The sequence below is a fragment of the Lepisosteus oculatus genome, chromosome 2 (assembly GCF_040954835.1).
Source record: "Lepisosteus oculatus isolate fLepOcu1 chromosome 2, fLepOcu1.hap2, whole genome shotgun sequence".
NCBI lineage: Eukaryota > Metazoa > Chordata > Actinopteri > Semionotiformes > Lepisosteidae > Lepisosteus > Lepisosteus oculatus.
Window position 1 is genome coordinate 41,268,089 of NC_090697.1, and position 18,307 is coordinate 41,286,395.

An 18,307-nucleotide genomic window follows, 5' to 3' on the forward strand; every position below is an offset into this window, starting at 1 on the left:
CTAAATGATGTGTTGGTGGTGTCTAAATACTGTCAATATACAAATAAGGTGACACACGCATTTGAATTATTTCCTTTTTGTCTTGATCCCCCTTCAATATGTACTACATTTACTAAGTGGCTGTTAGGAAACACTGTCACAGTTAAAATGCAATTGAACTGGTGTATGGGGAGGGAATGTGCCTGCTATTAAACAAAGTAGCCCTGAAAATTGCATTCATATTACCATGGCGACCACTCAGCTAGCCTAGTTGATTTGAAATACTGTAAGTATCTCTCATCACATTGGGTGCCAGCATGCCTAAAAATATATATATGATGTACTTATAAATATTACGTTTTACAATGATTATCGCAAATAAACCACCGTCTTTTAGTTTTGCTAAGATGAAAGAGAATCTTGTAAAGCTGTTTCTCTCTTAACAGCTGGCCTAAATAAACCAAACTGTCACATTAGACCTTGCTGTCATATTTGCATGATATTAAAATGTAGTGGGTGTAGCCCAAGATGAAAGGTGACAAGAAACTATGCACATATATTAGAATGTGAGAGTGCAAGTGACTGGCTGTCATTGTTTTGAACAAAGCCAACAGACAAATGCTTCAAGCATTTGTATCTGCACAACAAAATGCAGTATACTGCATGTGCTGTGGACAGGATATTCTCATTCATTTTTTTATTAGTCATAATTACACCAAAATTATTTGTCTGTCAGTGGCACCTGGATACCTTGAAGAAATGTCAGTTCTGCTAACACTGCTAACATTTAATTTATAGATGACATGGAATGTAATTGCACGGCTGTCAATGACCTTGCTTGTCCAGATCATCTTATTGATAATAAAGTAGTATTGATCCACTATTCAGTAATCTCTCTTTTCAATTAACTGGTTATACTGCCATGGGATGATTATACTACAGATCATGTATGAGTTTTGTGCAGTAGATGTGTATAAGTTTATTTTTAATCATCAATGTTATTTTTACAAAAGTTAAATACTTTTCCCCTGCTTTTGCAAATTTCCATATATGCCACAAGAATTGAGGAAAACAAAAATATTTTTAAATACTTTTTTGAATCACAAGCTGCCTTAATTCAACTTTATATTCCAAAAACATTGTTTATTGATATTTAATGAAGTGTTCCAAGGAGTAGTGGTCGAAAATGTCAATTTTTCAAAATTAACTACAACAATCAATCTTTTCTACAGTCCAATGTTAATTTGCTTAAAGATGATTTATTATTCCCGTCTTTTTCATTGTAAGTAGATCTTAAAGTTGTGGCAAGGTAGAGAAATCCTCTAGAATTACAGTGTTAAACTCTGAGTCACCAAAGGTTTTTTTAAAGAAGGACTGCAAATCTGCAAATGTGCACACACACTGTACATACAGTAGAAGTGTATATACAGTAGGAAAATCCACTCCTGCATTTCTTCACATATATTCCATTTCCATCCATCCATCCCTCCATTTTTGACCCACTTTATCCAGTACAGGGTTACAGGGGACCACCGCTTAAGCGACAAGTGAAAGGCAGGATACACCCTGGGAGGGACGCCAGACCATCATTGAATATTTCATATGCAACAACTATATTCATTTTTGCAAATGTTTAGAACCAAATCTGTAAGAAAGGCATACTGTATGTTATTTCTAAGATGTTCAAATCCCTTTTCTTTATGTAAAAGTTACAGTAGCAGCCATTATTTTAACATTATTGATTTTTAAAATACTGCATGGATTTTTATATTTACTAGACTGAGTCTACTATGGAGCAGTGATACTCATTGTTATAAAAACCCTGTGCCCGCTGATACATACTTGACCCTTAATGATCTGCTTGCTTGTTTAGGCTTTTTTTCTGCTCTCAGGGCTGGGCTCTAAAAGTAACAAGTGGGAATAGAAATGCATCAGACATGCACTAACAATCAACTATGTGCCCTGATAGTGCTTTACTGCACAACCATGGGAATACCACAGTTCACAACTAAACATTCTTTACATTTATGACATTTCATATTGTATGTCAAGGTGAATTTTCAAAAGGGTTTGAAAAATGCTCCACATCTTGATACCAAGTGTTTAATAATGAATCAAATGTCCTCTTGAATTTATTCTTAATCTTTCAGTGAAAATGTTGCATTGGTACATTTCAAATAATGATTATCAGCAAGTAAATTGGAATTTCAATTCATACTATGAAAACTACTGCTAGATTTGAGTTAAATACCTGCAATGTTTTGCTTCATTACTTCAGTTGTAACAGGAATGACATTATTGAGTAGGCTCTATTATGGAGTTGCAAAGTCACCCTCTTTTGTCCAGAAGCAAAGAACAATAATGATATTGGATGTAAAATACACATATTAAGTCCATGCGATAGGTTTCTCTGTCTTGAGTTGTGTCACTGAAAGCCTCGCTGTTGTTAATTACTGTGCAGATTGCTTTCTTATAAATTCTGTCTGGAAAAGCCACCTCTAATTATAGTTACATTAAAATGCTCCCTCACAATCTCAATTTCAGTGTAGATTCCTTTGACCTTACTAAGGTAAGATTTCATGCACCTATAATTAATCCAAAACTCAATTTATGACCCTACAAGTGTGGGGCGCTCCTTTACCTTTCAGCAATTATACTGATCACTCCAATCATTTAACAAGTTTATATTTTGCATGTGTCAAACGTTTGCACTTTGGTTACGGAGATATTAAGATCCTTTTGTTTCTATGTAAAAAGGCAGTTCTTTACACCTTATTCTAACCAAGGAGACACTCTTTTGTTGTATTTTCACCACAGTTTACTGGTTAAAGGACCATGGTCTATGAAAGATAATAGAGGCAAAGCATGATATGTTGAGAAATCAATCATTTGCCTGTAAATTTTAATAGCTTTGCTTAGGCATGAACTGGCATGACCCTTTTTAAGAATTCTGATTATGTGTGTTTCCTTTTTGCTCCAAGGACAGTATAATTAATGGAGCATTCAAAGAGCTACTGCAGCCATTCAAAGAGTTCATTTGCATGACAATTAAAGGTTAATTATTCACCCACTGTACAAGAATTTAAACTAGTCTTTTCATCTAAAGAAAGCTCTGCTAAATTTTACATGCACCAATGACATTATGAAAAAAAGGTAAATAAGTTTGTGTGTAGACATAAACTTGCCAAAAATGTTTATACAGTAAGAGGCTTACAAACACACTAAAAGTGCAGTGTTTCACAACCTACCTTCTTGATTGTTCCTAAATGATCAGATATCCACTACAATTAAATAGTTAAAGGATTTTTTCAGAAGGCTGTGTTTGCATGCATTTTCTGGTTGTTGGTTAAAAATGTTTACAGAAACCAAAAGGAGCATGTAACCAAAGGATTACAAATATTGTGTTGGCCTAGAATGCTTTGGCTTCTTTTTGACTTAACAGATTATAATTGTGGTATTTTTTTAATTTGAATTTTATGCAGTTTCCTGAAATGATTTGTGTTGAAAAATGAGGTATCCTATGTGAAAGCCTTCAATTATAACTAGTTCACAGTCATCAGGACTTTAACTGGGCCAGCCAAAGATATTCACTTACCGTAATTCTTGCTATGTCACGCCAGTGAACAGTATTGTGCTTTCTGTCATTGTCTTGCTGAAAGGTGATTTTGTGTCTCAGTTTTAGGTCTAGTTGTGGTGCTTTTCTTCATTTAAAAAAGTTTTTTTTTTTGCTATACCTCAATTTTTGTACAGTAAAGCCTTGGTTTAATTAACTAATAGGGAGGAAAATGAGTCCTATGTGGCCAAATAGTCATTAAATCGTGACATTTTTCAACTTTAAAATACACTACTGATAAAAGTGTATACTATATGTACATATGAATTTAGGATATTTTAGATTATTTTTTGTAACAATTGCAATCAATGCAGTCAGTGAAATGGTTTTCTGTCTTTTTCATCATAAATTTACAAGCTCCTTATGTGCCATAACTATACTGTATACAATTTACCAAATAATATGAAACACAACAATAATTGTAAGCAATTGACCAACTCCTAAAGGGCACCATTGATATTCCTAAATTTCAAAACTGTGTAGTATTTATTTTTACCTGGCTTTATTATATTTGCACTTACCCTTTATTACAGTGGAGGGGTGTGAAGTTTCTGATTTTACAGACAGAATTCACTTTTAGCAGATTTTAAGATGAAGGTTTACTGTATTGCTAGTAAAAGAGTGATTCCATTAATGTAGCACTTTTCACCCTAAAGGATCCAAGTGCTTTATGACACAGTTCATCCACCATTGATGTTTGATGATTCTGGATGTCTGTCAGTGTTGTTTTGGTTTTGATTGTTGTCTGCCTAGATGATCTGAAGACAATAAATCTTGAAAAGGTTGCTCAAATATATCTTGCAGGATTATAATTTTATCATAGTGAATGTTTTACCCTCAGATTATCTAAAATGCAGCTTGAAGACAAATATATTTCATTTCAAGTTTACTCATCACTGATTTCCCACTTTCACTCCAGTAGATATCTTAGTAAGAAGTGATAAACTCATTGTTAGTTAAAGCTGTTTATTTTGCTACTACAAATCTGAGTGCACAAAGATGGGGAGATCTGTAATTTTTTACTACAGTCTTATGCCAATAAAGCAATAGTTTTTTTTTCCATTTTATAATGAAAGCTGCACATTATACAGTACCTGCTCAGTTTTATTATTAGGCTATTAATAGGCTAATGTTAGTCTGTTTTAAACTAAGTAGTTCAGGTGGGTAGCTGCGTCAGCATGCGTAGGCTGCAAAGGAACAAGTAATAGGTTTATTCCATGCTGAAAAAAAGAAGAAAGAGAACACAACGTTTCGGCCGTGGAGCCTTCTTCAGGTGTGAGAGAGACAGGGCAGTAGGCAAAGGTAAAGTAGCGGGAGAACAAAGGTTGGGAGAGAGGAGGAGTGAGAGGCGGGAGCAGGGGACAGAAAGAGAGGCCAATCAAGAGGTGTGAAGTCAGAATGGGTGCAGAGAGGTGTGAAATGAAACTTCCAATGAATGGAGAAAATTTAAAAGAACAGTAATCTGTCGTTAAGGGAAGGGAGAATGTGTGATCCTAACTGCAGAATAATTTTAGTTTCGGTGGTCTTTCTGATGTATGAGTTCGGAAAACCGTCTTTGAGAACACAGACGGAGAGATTAGTGTGGTCGTGGCCGTGAGAGGTGAAATGAGAAACAATGGGCTTGGAGAGATCTTTAATCTTCACAGCCCTGACGTGTTCTCTGAAGCGGTCTCCGAGTCTCCTTCCTGTTTCTCCAATGTAGATGGCTGGGCATTTACTGCAAGAGATACAGTAAATAAGGTTGCTGGAGGTACAAGATGCTGTCTGGGTGATCCGGAATTGTCCTGAGGGGCCTTGAATGAGTGTGGTGGTGGCTGTGTACTTGCAGGTGATACAGCGAGCTCTGTTGCAAGGGAAAGTGCCTGGTGTGGATGGTTGTTGAGGGCGGTCAAGGGAGCTGTGAACAAGGAGGTTACGCAGATTAGGTGGTCGGCGATATGAGATGATAGGGCGATCAGAAAAGAGGGCCCCAATGGAGGGATCATCCTGTAGGATGGAAAAATTCTGGTTTATGGTCCTGGGGATAGGAAGTGTGTTAGGGTGGTAAGGAAGCACCAAGGGAATGCGGTTGTTACGGCGGGAGTTCCTGATCGGGTTGATGGTCCGGGGGGTGTTTTTGGCTCGGGCAAGGGCCCTGTCAATCACACTGCTGGGATATCCTCTGTTGATAAAAAATGAGTACATTTCGAGGGCTTGGTTCTCGAAGTCGATGTCGTCGCTGCATAGTCTTCGTAACCTAAGGAACTGTGAAAAAGGAAGAGAGTTTTTAGTGTGGTTGGGGTGAAATGAGCTGTACAGGAGGTAGCTGTGTGAATCCGTGGGTTTGTAATAAACTGAAGTGGAAAGTCGGGGGTAGTTGATAGACAAGTGGATGTCTAGAAACGGAAGAGTGGTGGAAGATATGTGAACTGTATATTTGAGGGACGGGTTTTAAACTAATATTAATACAATATGATGGAGTTAAAGTTGAAAAGACCAGTCCAGGCTTCTGCGAAGCGTAGTTCAGGACCCTATGCAGACAGTATAATCCGGAAGTAAGTGGAGAAGGACAATAGGGAAAAGACGTATAGGATCAGGATGGGTTGACAGACAGGGGGGTGTAACAGCGGTGATCCGGTGCTCAGGGGGCGTGGCAAGGGCAAACAGATCCAGACAGTCCAAAGGGGGAATCCAGAGCGCAGTCCAGAGTCCAGGAACCAGGGGAGACAAACAAGGTTAAAAACCGGAACGGGAACCAGAATTGGGAATAAAAACCAGGGTAACGCGGCCAGGCGCTCGGAGCCCTGGACTCAGATGGTCAGGATGCCGTGATGAAGCCTATGCCGTCGGGTCTCTCCTGGACCCACTAATAGAAGGGCTTCCGGGTGTCCATCTCCCAATGCTGAGCCAGGAGTAGTGGGATCACCAGGCTTAAACATTGATGGACAAACAGGGGGCAGGTGCACATTATCAACTAAAATACAAAAGGGTCAGAGCGCCCTTAAGAGGAGGGATGACGATTGTGACAGAAAGAGATAGTTTCAGAAAAGTCTCCATGTTGAAAACGGTTCTTTCAGTTGTCCTGTGCTTCTTTCCCCAGAACATTGTTGTTTATTGAATTCATTAGTGATGAAATATATCTGCAAAGGTTCTTTTATTAGAATTATCATTAGACCAATGCATTATATAGGGTCAGAAGTATTGCGTTTGCCTGCCACTTAAGTGAATATTCAGAGTCACTGTCACTAGACCAATATGTTAATGTTATAACATTAATGTTTTTTGCATTTATTTGTAATAATAATGGTTTTATGTACAATGTTGTCAATGTAAACTGTTTATCAGAAAATATAACACGAAATTACTTCTGAAATGATACCCCATGTACTGTACTGTGTACAGTATGTAGGCTTTAGCCTTGATGTTTTTGTCAATTTCCCAAGGCAGTAAATTAGTAGTAAAATTGGTGAATTTCCATGGGAAAGGAATGTTTTTGGGGTATTAAAGAATTTTCAGTCTGCATTTTTTTAACTGCTTGGGGTCAGATTTAGTGTAAATGCCTTTAATTTTTTAACCATAGTCTATTTTTACAGGCATCCATGATAGTTTTGATAAAAACATCATTTGCATGAGGGAAGCTGTGTTCATTTGAGAGGCAAACATGCAGTGAAAAGTGTGCAGTAGTATTTATAATAGTTATGTACATTACAGTTAAATCAACATTTTACTGCTCAGATTCATATACTGTATGCACCATCTTGTTTTAGTGACACAATTGTTAGATTTGAAAATCCTACACAAGTAAAGTCTCAATGATAGATAGATACTTTATTGATCCCGTGAGGGAAATTGTAGTGCAACAGCAGCTTTGCACAGACAACACAGCCACAGTGTAACGAATGATACAATAATAATAATAGTACAATACATACAATACAATCAGTACAGTGAGGGGTGCACTAAAAGAGTTACTCACAGTCCGGACACACAAAGAACAAACTAGAACAGCACAGTACGCAGAAAAATCGTATCACACATATGAATATAAATATAGATGTAAATATAGATATAGATATAAATATAAATGTATTGCACGGGTCCCTGGCATATATTGCACAAAAAACGGTTGTAAACGGGAAAAGAAAAGAAAGAGAACAGATGTAGCAGTAGATGTGTAGATGCGCTCAGTCCAGAAACAGGTCACTGTCAATGTTGCCTCTGCCCAGACGCAAGGTGGATGCGTTGTACAGTCTTATGGCAGAAGGCAAGAATGACCTCCTGTAGCGCTCCCTGTCGCACCGTGGATGTTAAAAGAAAAAATACCAAGTCCAACACTGATTTTAAGACGGCATTCTTAATGACATGAATGTTTACAGATGGATGGACTTCATATAATGAAAAAATATGTAAAGTTTTAACACATTTTGCATCTACAGGTCACAAACATTACAAATCTAGAATTTGTCTCTTACAGTGGGGTCATTCCATTGCTAGCTGAATCAGAAAAAAGGTTGGTTTGGTAAGGAATGACTCAGTAATGCTCAAGATCTTGCTATGAAAAGCACAAAACAAGGATTCTAAAAAAGACCATCTTGACAAGAAAAAAATATTTAGAATTATGTTAATTCTGTAGAAATAAACCCAGGTGGTTTTTAAATGTGTGTTTGTGGAAACAGGACTTGAAGGTGAAAATGTAATACCATTAATAAGTACCATCACATTAAAATATGTATTTCTAAACTGTAATTTGTAAAACTGCATTTTTCAATGGCCTACATAATCCAGAACAATTTACAGTTATTGTTCAGCTGTTTCCCTGAAGAAAAGTATTTTTATAATTCCTGTAAAATCATAATTTAAATAAATAATGTGGTTGGGATAATAAGTTTTCTATGGCAAAGTCATATGTTATTTAGCTTGAATGAATACTTGGCCATCCATGTAATTTTTAAGGATATAGTACACTACAAAGAATGTCTTTTGAAAAAATTATTTTGTCTATTTAAACAAGATAATATGCAGTATCTCTTCTTAATTATTTACATAAAACTACTGAGATTGATTTCCTTTATAACCATGTAGATGTAGTCCTCTACATACTTTAAAACCACAGGAAAGTAGACCTTGAAATATAAAGACATCAGTAATTAGGTCCCAGATCCATTTTTGATAGGATATTATTGCAATACACAAATGTGAAACTGATGGTTAAAAGTTATCTGTGCCTCTCTTTTCCTATATAATCAAACATTGGTAACTAAAAAAAGCAGTAAGCATATTTGCTTTAGTAGGGTAAGTAGTCAGAACTGAAGAAAAATGTTTTTTTTTAACACCCAAGTAAGCAGATAATTGGTTTTAATTAGATCTTTTTTTCAATATTCAGGTAGGGTATAAATATTATATTTATTCTAAGTATTGTGATACTTTTAACATTCTATATACTTTGTTATAAAAATATCAGGTTTATCTAGGGGTGGGTGGTATAACCTGTATAGATGGTATACCGGTAGAAATATGTGCCATGATATGGATTTGGGTATACCATTTATACTGGCAGAGAATGGATTTTGATGTTTACATACAGTAGATTGCACCGCCAGCATCGTCACCAAACGGCATTTTGAAATTTTTACTATTGACCTGTCATAGTTTCAAATTCTGCAGTATTTTAGCTCCAATTATATAATTCTGAAAATGATCATCTTGCTGATATTTGGAAATCTGATTTCAGAATTATTGATCTTAGGTGCTTCAGATGTGCGGTTAATGACGCATCAAAAGTCATTGTGGCAAATAAAAACACGTGGGTGTCCATTTCTCTTTAACGTGAAAACAAACACACGTGTTTGGTGTGCCCATCTGCATCCACAAATACGTGGAGCAATGGAGACAGGCAGCGTTAGCGAGATGGGAACAAGCGACAAAATTGTTGAAAATAAGGGTGCTTCATCAGTTGTTTGGAAATGTTTTGAAGAGTCTGAGCAGCTGCTTCTCAAAATGAAATGTCCCAAGATCAGGGCCATCTGCTTCTTCTGATTGAGATACTGTACAATTTAAAATGGAGCTGAAGAGCTGCCTGCAGACACTCGAGGTGGTCAGTGAGACTGATCCACTGGAGTGGTGGAGGCTGCATGAAGCCAGTTTTCCAAGAGTGTCCAAATAGGCCGAAAAATACCTCAGTATACCTGCCACCAGTGCGCCTTCTGAGAGGACATTCAGCACTGGTGGCAACATTGTGACCTGTCACAGATCTGCACTCAAGCCAGAGACTTTTGAAAAGCTTGTCTTTCTGGCATGTGATCTGTAACCTGAAGTACAACTTAGTGTGTGTAATGCACCCTCTTTTTCTAATTTTTACACTAAGCATCCGTTATTACTTTATTATAGGAATTATTGCTTTAATACTTGAATAATGTTTAACTTAATTTTGTAATTTTATTTTGTTTTAAGAAGTAATACATATTTAAGTTTATAAGAATGTTATTTGAAGTATTACATATTTACTTTTTTAATTAATGTTCTTAAGTTTATTGTGTTGTTTCAGTTCTGCAAAATTAAAATGTTTGACTTTACAAGTGAAATTACAAAAATACTAATGAAACAACACAGTGGCTAACCAACAGTTAATAGTAACCTAATAGTTAACTCCAGACAATAAAAACTTACTATCCCTAGTCTTGTACTCATTTTAAAGCATGTTCTATTGAAATTATGAGAAAAAATTATATATCGTGATATATATCGTTACTGTCCAAAATTAAATTTATACTGTGATATACATTTTAGGCCATATCGCCCAGCCATAGGTTTTTCCTAAAACTTAAGTGTCGTATTTTACTGACATTGGAGCTAGAAAAGAGTGGAGGACTTCTTATGCATGTGGGCCACAAAATAACAAGTAGCGGTGAATTGCACACCGACATATTGAAAGAATTAGGTCTCACCTGAAGAAGGCTCTAGGTGAAACATTGTTTTTTTTTTCTTCTTTTTTACATTTTAGGTAGAATTAACCTTAAATATTTTTGTGTATTTTTAGTTATGGTCACTCCTTTCTCATTGTTTATAACCAATCAAAATAATAATAAGTAATCAAAGCCTAAAAACTGGGAAAAGATTTACTTTAAAATTATAGTACATTATCATTCGTCAAAAACGTTTACAAAATTAAAAAGGCAAAGCTTATACTGTTTGAAGCATCTCACCCACTGCCTTAAAATGATCTGTTGTAGTAGTTCTTGCAAAATGCAAAATTATAATTCTAATCTAAAGATTACATGATACAATTTTAAATTACTAAACTGAAATTAGAATTTATTGTATGTTGTTTTTTGTCTTTCTGCCTCCCACGTGACGATCTTTTAAAATCATAAGCCTTAGCTTTAAATTTGGATACCCAATCTGATTTTCGCAGGCTTTAAGGTACCAGTGGGACACTACAGTAAGGTTGTGTGCTTTTGAATTGGTAGCTAAACCTTGTCTAAATGTATTAGTGTTGCAGGAAAAACAATTACTCATGCCTAATGCCAATTTCTTTATTTCTGATTTTACAGGCTGAAGGTTCTTATCCAAGTTACACTAATGAAGTTGGAAAGCAATATGCATATTTTTTTTCTATTCAATTATGCCTACCCCCTTCATATATTCAGCATTTGGTCTTGGTGTATTAACCTTTGCATCTTGTAAATCTCCTAATATATCAAATAGTTGCACAGCTTTTTTATAGGTACAGTATGATGTGCAGGTGACAATTAGGTTTATTCACATAGCATGCACTATGTTATGTGAACATAGATTGGGAGTTGCCTTCCTTGGTAACCGTGCGAGATGGCTTTTGTTGTCTGACAAATTTTAATAACTTAATTCTTTCACTCATCACATTTATGCATATGGATGGAATTTCATTAGAAAGCTTCCACTAGGAGGTATAAATTCAATGTCACATCTACTTTCATATCACAACTGACCTGCTCATTTTAGAATAAAGAGAGATCTGTTTTGCTTGTGGACAAAAAAATGATAGTCATGAGAAAAAATGTCCACTATAGCAAAACTATACCACCAGAAAAAAAAAGTTCAGTTAAAGTTCTCAGCATTTTAATGTCACATTTCTAAATGCTTTGTGAAAAAAAGCTTCACAACTGGTTGCTTTTCTGCTGATGGAAATGTGTTGTGCTGCCTTTGCATACTGAAATGGCTGAAAAATGCATGAATGTACTGTATTTTCCTGAAGCCAAAGCCTAGCTTAATGAAACTTTGATGTACAACATTCTGATCATTTCTGCTAGAACTGGCAGTCACTTTTTATCTTTATGAAACAGACTGCTACCAATATGTGGCATGTTTTATTTCACTATCTTATGCATACTTTGGATATATTTTATTCTACTGGATGCCCTCATATTCCTTGAGTATTTTTTATGATTGATAATGAATACATCTTTTACATCATTTCTATGAAACAAATCTGCATAAAATACTTAAAAGGTAATGCCAATACAAGCAAAATTAATTGTTTATCCCAGGCCTTCTCCTTTGGGAATCTGTGACACATCAAGGAATTGTGTACCCTCTGTTGTTGTTTGTCTATCAATACAGTCAAATCAAAGTCTCAGTAACTGTAACCAAAGAAAGTTGAGTTTTTTCACTCAAATCTCATAACTAGCAGTTCTGTATTATTACTGTTTTCATTGTAAATCGTGAAACATAAGAAATGAATAGAGGTTATGTGTCATCCATTCAAGATTTAATTACATTGTTTTACATCATTCTCTACTTGAGAGAAATGTGACCTGCAGGTCTTTATCTTTTGATTGTAATAATTTCTAGAAACTAGAATGTACCAGTCTTATTTGTGATGCCTTAGTCATGAAATGGCTTTGTGAAATGTTTTCGTTCAGCTCCTCTAACATGATCACCCAGTCCATATCAATCTTGCAAGTTAATCAGCACTTTTGAATCCTACCTTAAAACCCAATTTTACATTTTTATAACTTTATTTCAGTTTTACCGTTTTGTGTGTAGTTGTCTCTTTTGTTCAATTTATTGTGTAGCACCTTGAGATGATATACCATGAAAAGTGCTATATAATTCAACTTTATTATTATCTTCTAAATTGCATGATGTTGACTTAAATATTGACTATTAAGATAGAGTTGTAGCAGGTATATTCTGAATTAGCTATCCCTTTTTATGTTTTAAGTATAAGAAAAATAGCTTAACAAAAATGAAAACAAATCTTCTATTTGCATAGTCATATTTGTAGTCTAATTATTGTTGATATTTGAACTTGACTGCTTTAAAAATAAGGAATAATTGTTTCCAAACAATTCAAGCCTTGAATTCCATATCTGAATGCAGAAAGACTTACAGGATGTGTGTTCAAATGTATTCTGTTCCCCTGATATTTGTAACAAGAGCTCACTGGAGACAAGCCCAGAGTTTTTTTTTTACATTCCCTATTCATTGAGCATATACAGTACTAAGAATGATGACGTTTCTGGTTACAAGATGAATTGCAATGTGAGGTTTGCATATACTGGAGAAATGCTTAAAAGCTAGAAACAGAACGCGTGACACCTTAGTCATATGAAAGGTATCTTTCAAGTTAATTATAGCTGTGAAGGACTCTGATATTCTTCTGATAAGAATATGGACCATTGAGCATGTGATCCTTGTCTGGTAAATTCCCAACTTAAAGTCAGAATAGCGTTTGTGTGTTTACAGTAGGTCATTTTAACATTTGCAAGAATTGTTATCAAAGGGATGGCAGTAAACACTTTTTGATAAGACACTTCTTCTAACTTTTGTAATTCCCATATTTTTCAGATCTCATTGGTATGAGGTTTCCTAGTTTATGTTTTTTTAAATGAATAAATATTACTATGTTATTAATATGAATATTAACATACAGTAGCTCAACCCACAACACTGGCGCCCCTGGTGCTATCTGCATAGAGTTTGTATGGATTCCCCGTGTTTGTGTATTTCCTCCGGGTTCACCGGTTTCCTCCCACAGTTCAAAGACATACAGTATTGGTAAGTTAATTGGCTGCTGGAAAATTGGCCCTGGTCTGTGTGTGCCCTTTCCTGTCCAGGGTGTATCCTGCCTTGCATCAATTGCTTGCTCGATAGGGATCCATCTTCCCCGCAACCCTGTATTGTATAAAGTGGTTAGAAAATAGATTAGTAACACCTACACATACAGTATATAATGTTTATGTACCACAATGCCTGCAACAAAGTAGAGTGTCTTTGTCTTTGTCTTTGTGGAATATGTTCTGAATTAAAACATAAAAAAATTAATGTAGCCTATTTCACGTTTACATGCATTCCTATTTAAAAAAAAAGTCTTTTGTAAGCCTTTTTATATTCTGGGCAGTACTCGGATACAAAACGTAATGTTATTATGGCAATTCTGTATCCAAAAATGTGTTATGGTTATTAAAATTAAAATTATGGTTATACACATATGTATAATTTAGTTTATTTGAACCGATGGTATTATGTAGTCTGTAATGTATGTTGTTACACACCACCATGGTAGCAGGTAGTTAAATAAACATATTATTAATATATTTTAAGTTACACTTAAGTGCATTTTTGCTACACCCCGCAGACATATAGGAGATGTTAGGAAATGAGATTTTATTCTTTCTCTTTACTGTGATAAAGGTGTTTTATACAGTTTAGTGAGAGGATAAAGCTCTGAGACATACAGCATACAGGATATTTTACAGCTCTGTCTTATTCCTAACATTAACATTTATGGTTTAATCTGTGAATTAAAAAAAAGAAACAGGAATCTTTTTTATTTTCTAGAACAAAACAAATATGGTATGGATATGATTTTATGTACTGTAATTTTCCTCTTATAAAGGTCCTGTTAAGGAATTTAAGAAATATCGTCCTCTAGTTTATGTAGCTGTGGTGGCAGCAATTATTAGTACAGTCCTCTTGAAAATGGTTAATGTACCATTGTTCAAAAGTGCTGTGCATACATGTGAAGGCAGGTTATTACTGGATAATTAGAATACATTTTAAATGTGACCTAAATGATACCATGTACAGAGGAAACAACACAATTAAGAGAAACACGGTGAACAGTTATTTCTCAATACTTGACATTTGCATTACTCATAGCTCCTAAATTTGCTCTTTTAAACAATAAAACCATTTATTCAGATAACAAGTGTTTTTTTTTCATTTGATAGATTTATATTGGCAGACGAAAAAATCTTATTGTAACCTATGCAGTTGTTATTCATCAGCTTTCATCTGAGCTAAGGACTTGGTAGAACAAGGTAAATAAAGATGGGCATTTTGGACATTTAAAATGTACAATGCTGGTTATGTTGTGTTATGTTGAGTTGAATTGTATTACTCTTTTCTAGGGTGTTTGACTTCTTGATGTGATAGATTTAAAATTTTATTATTTAATGGTTTTACTGGCACAGTGAAAAGGTCTGATCTTTTTGTGTGAATGTGCTGTAGTTCAGCTTAAATATAGTATATGTTATACTGTAAGTATGGCTTTTTAATTCTACGATTATTTTGACTCATGTCTACTTCTGAGCTGGACCACCTGTTATTTGAGCAGTTTTGATGGTGTTCATGGAAATAAATTAAACATTTGAGACATTTAATTGACTGCTGTCAATTGAAAGCAGTCATACTTCACAAATGTACCTACAAAATGGTCAACAAAAATAAAATATCCAGGCATCAGGGCCTGTCCAGTATTTGTATAAATGACCCTAAGCATGCTGGGAAGTTGTTTCCTTAATTAATGCATAAGCCACATCTGTGTGGAAGCCCTTTCTTTTAACATATTTGGTGTCCCTCATTTACACATCTGTTTCCATTTTCCTGTATGTACTCAGCATTTGTTTCAGATGATAATGAGGATTTCACTATTAATATACACCAAGCCAGAATGATGTGGCAATGCTGTCAGAAAAAAGGGGACACTGTGATTGAGACAAGAAAGGAATTGTGTAATGGAATCCTTATCTTACTTGTCGTACCCTGTAGATAAATAAGACCGCTTCTGTGATTTTTTTAAAATCAGATCCATCTAATCTAATGAACAGGAACATAACATGTTTCAGGTTACAGTGTGTTCTAGTGCAGGAGATTTTCAAGAATTTTCAGTTTTCCTTATTTCAAGTGACCTTTTCGCTAAGGTTCTTTTTGTGCCTGGGGTTGGCTAATGTGTGTTATAAAATGCAAGAAATATAATACAGCGAAGACCAGTGGAAGACTTTAAATCTTTTGAAATATTACACATCTATTCACTTCTCAGGATTAGATGCTTGCTTTTAGTATAATGAAACTCCTTAAGGGTAACTGTGGAAATAACACAATAAACTTTAGCTTTATGCTCGGGTGGTGTAGCAAGCATGTGATTAAATAAGACTAAATACAATATTTTTTAAACTAATACTGTGGGTAAAGAACAACATCTTGCCAAACTTGGTTAATAAGAAAAGTAATACTTGTCAAATTGTAAACAATTATTAAGTTTTATTACATAACACTGGTATTTGGAAAGGATAAACGTCCCAAATGGTGTATAAAGCTATAAATATAACTAATAACTGTGGAGTTTAATATTATCTTGAGTATACAGTACATCAAATCACCCATTAAATACATTATGAAGCTTTATTGGAATCATGCATAATTGCAGTGATCCCTTTCTCTTAGTCATAATGGAATCCTTTTGACTTTGTTCCTAACAAATTTTATCATTTTTATAATGTTCTAACTATCTAACTATATCTACTGTAACTATAACTATGTCTAACTATAACTATGTTCTGAAAATCTTAATAACTTTATCATTTACAGTATAATTTTTATACAATATACTTACTGCATCATAATCACATAATTTTCAGGAGAATGAAATATTTTTGGCAGCAGGTACACAAACATTTTATTGAACAGTTATGACAAGTAAAGTCATTGTGGTGATTAACATGTGATATCTACAGGGCTGATCGACAGAGGCCTGGAGTCTAATGTGAAACTTACAGACTAGTAGTATGTGTGGCCACCACGGGAAACAATACAAACTGTACATCTGTGACACATGCTTTGCACATAGTTGCAGCTGTTGTCCTATTGGATTCTGTCCCATTCCGCTGTAGAGCCAGGAAAAACATATGTTTATTCACTTGTCTCTGAGGCCTAGATGCCACACATCATCCCAACTTATGTGATGCTCTCCATCACATAAATGTAATTTTCTCTACTTGAAAGAAAGCTGTTATATGAGCAGCATAAGGGCATGCGTTGTCCCACTGGAATGTTGTCATGTCAGAATGAGTCCACAGGAAAGGACACGATTGTACCATGCAGGCAGGTGGCTATCAACAGTTACAAGTGGAGTTCTGTAGCAATTACACACTCCTGCTCAGACTGTCAGACTTAGACCTCCCCATCAATATGGTGTGACTTGTGGTCTGCCAGATTAGGTCCTGTCTTTGACAGTCTATAACATTTTACCAGTACCAGAATTTGCTGGCTATGAACACCTCAGATTAATTCTAACTCTAACCCAAACTGCTGCTTGCATGAAGGCATTGTTCTCTTGATAACCAGAATAAATTGGAATCTTTTTGTGTTTTTCATTCTTGATTTTCACCGGGCTGGACAGTGAACAGGTTAAATGATATCATCACCTGTGCCCAGTTGGCACTCATTACGGATGTGATTTATTACTTCTGCAGCTATGAATGTCACACAAGTGTTTCAAGGTCAGTTATGAATGATATATTGATAAAATGATGCCCAAAACATCTAATCAAAGTCCATACGTTTTATTTTTCTAACAATATCCATGGATTGAGCTATCAGTTTATTTTGATGGTTAGTATCTGTTGATTTCTCTGAAATAAGTAGGTTTGTCTATGTAATTTTTTTTTGCAGAGCAAGGCACTTTTTCCAGTAGTTATAAAATAGCATTAGCATCAACAGTCAAATGTCCTTTTGAATGCAGTGAGAAAAAATTAAACAGAAGAGGCCAACAACAGTATTTATTTAAAATAATAATCTATAAAAACAGACATATTGTAACGAACAGTTCTTTCCGGACCCTATGCGGACGACAGTCCGACGGAGTGGGGAAACACTAGGGAAACGTCATGCAGGAAAACAGGGCTGAAGACAGGGGGGCGTGTCCAAGGTGCGCTGGTGCACGGGGGAGGTGTTGCCGAGGCGAACAATCCAAAAGAGAAGTCCTTAGGGAATATCCAAAACGAAAGAGTAAGTCCAAAACCAGAAGATCCATCAGAACAAGAATTAAAAACCACGAAGGCCGGGTCAGAACCGGCGGACGGGGAACAGGAACGGGAACAGAGGTTAAAACCTTAACGGGACCAGGCGCTTCCAGGTCCCGGACTCGCACAATATGGAAATCAGATGCAGAGCCCAGATGAGCGTCAGCGCCTGGCTTTTAAGGTGGGCTGGGAATAGGGAGCAGGTGCATAGAAGTGAGGGTTAGGGTTAGGGTTAGGGTTAGGGCTAGGGCTGGAGTCACAAGTGAAAGGGCTGGAGCACCCTTAAGGAGGGGGGACTATAATCGTGACACATATACTGTTTAAGTATCATAAGTTTTCATAATTAATAAAAATAATATCAGTTAGAGAATGGACTCCTGTTTAACTGCTACATTTTATCATGGCTCGGCCAGTTTTTCTGCCCACCCAGTTTGCTGGATATTCAGTTTGATTT

General features: G+C 35.6%; 1 protein-coding gene across 3 annotated transcripts in view; it reads left to right on the forward strand.

The window, feature by feature from the left end:
* plcb1 (phospholipase C beta 1) overlaps positions 1 to 18,307 on the forward strand; it is a 385,213-nt gene that overhangs the window by 33,902 nt on the left and 333,004 nt on the right. The window lies entirely within an intron of this gene.